The sequence below is a fragment of the Physeter macrocephalus genome, chromosome 18, assembly GCF_002837175.3.
Source record: "Physeter macrocephalus isolate SW-GA chromosome 18, ASM283717v5, whole genome shotgun sequence".
Lineage (NCBI taxonomy): Eukaryota > Metazoa > Chordata > Mammalia > Artiodactyla > Physeteridae > Physeter > Physeter macrocephalus.
This window is the reverse complement of record NC_041231.1, coordinates 68,293,045-68,294,768: the sequence shown is the minus strand read 5'-3', so window position 1 is coordinate 68,294,768 and position 1,724 is coordinate 68,293,045. Positions and strand designations below refer to the sequence as shown.

The 1,724-nt window shown below is 44.7% G+C and overlaps 1 pseudogene; it reads right to left on the bottom strand.

The window, feature by feature from the left end:
* Window positions 1-1,228, bottom strand: part of LOC102974191 (DLA class II histocompatibility antigen, DR-1 beta chain-like) — a 10,422-nt pseudogene extending 9,194 nt beyond the window's left edge.
* Window positions 1,229-1,724: the final 496 nt, after the last annotated feature.

Sequence of the window (1,724 nt, the reverse complement as noted above, 5' to 3'; positions counted from 1 at the left end):
CTGTTGTGGCCTCTCCCGTTGCGGAGCACAGGCTCCGGACGCGCAGGCTCAGCGGCCATGGCTCACGGGCCCAGCCGCTCCGCGGCATGTGGGATCCTCCCATACCGGGGCGCGAAGCCGGTTCCCCTGCATCGGCAGGCGGACGCGCAACCACTGCGCCACCAGGGAAGCCCCTTATGAGTTCTTTAAGGCATCACAGAATGCCCCTTAGATGCTCCTTAACTACAGGGTCATTCTCAGTACTAAGGATCCCTGCTTCAGGTCCAGAGTGCTTTACGCAGGAGAAATAGGGAGAAAACTAACCCCAGTTTTTGTCAGAGTACCTCCAGTACAGGCATACAGGTCTTATAAACAGCGGGGTTTAGGGAGAAAGAAAAGGAGACAATAGATAACCAACAAGGACCTACTGTACAGCACAGGGAACTCTACTCAATATTTTGTAATAACCTATAAGGGAAAAGAATATATATCTATATCTATATCTATCTATATATATATATATAGATATATAACTGAAGTGCTGTCTGCACACCTGAAAATAACTCGATATTGTAAATCAACTATACTTCAACTTAAAAAAAAGAAAATAAAGAAAAGAAAAGCAGACAATGGTGAGGTCTCTCGATACATCCTCACGTATTAGCGAGAGGTAGCCGCATCACAGATTCCATGGACATAACACAGGACCTTCTAGGAGAGATCTTTTTAATTCCTTTTGAGTCCCCATAAAATTTTCAGAGGATTGTTCCCATTTTCTGGCATAACTCAACAGAATAAAGGGAACCACGGATGGGAATTATTTTGAAATCATTAATAATCATTTTAGATTATTTTTGAAAGCATTTCTAAATCCTCTCAAAACCCCGAGGGAATGGGAGAAGTTTTATTAGAAGAGAGTTGACAAGAAATAGCCTATATGTATATATACGAAGGCACCTTATGCTGGTCTCATAAAGAGGGCAAGTAACCAGGCTCCTTTTGTTTGTGGAAGGAATTGAGGATCCATATGATAAAGGTAAGTAGTCACTGAAGAAGACGTCGGTGTTTTAAGTGACATGGACTGGACCCAGACAAAGCTAACTCCCTCCCTTCCCCCACCCCCCAAAATAGCTCACCATTCAAGGTGTGCACTTACCTCTCCAGCCCAAGCCAGGAGCGGGCTCAGCACCATCAGTATCACTGTCAGTATTACTGTCCAGGAGCCTGCGGGGAACCAAAGGCACACCATGCAGGAGAAGAGAAGAAGACAGGGTGCAGGGGAGCAGACAAATCTCAGTGAGGACTAGGACCCTCCTCCAACCCACATCTCAAATATTACCAACCAAGGAACTCATTTCTTTGTTCCTGGATTGGGTCGTCTCAGTTTTGGAGAACCAATCAGATTCATCTGTGAACATCATCATCAGTTGCTGGTTAGATACTCAATATGAAGTTCCTCTTTTGAAACTTAGATTTCCTTCCTTAGGAGGATTGTTTTAATTTCGTGCTTTAAAGGTTTGATCCAGTTGTATTTGTAACATTTTAACTGGGGCCCTATCATGAGCCAGCTCTGTGCTGGTCAGTGATGGTCACCCAAGTTTTTCAGGATTGTCTCCAGATGCTGTCACTGAGTTTCGTGGGACCTCCAGGATACACATAGAGAAAGCGGCTTATCGGGGGCAATCCCTGTGGAATGGAGGGTCTTGAAGGTACCTTTGTAGAGCATGTAACTAACAATGTAATAG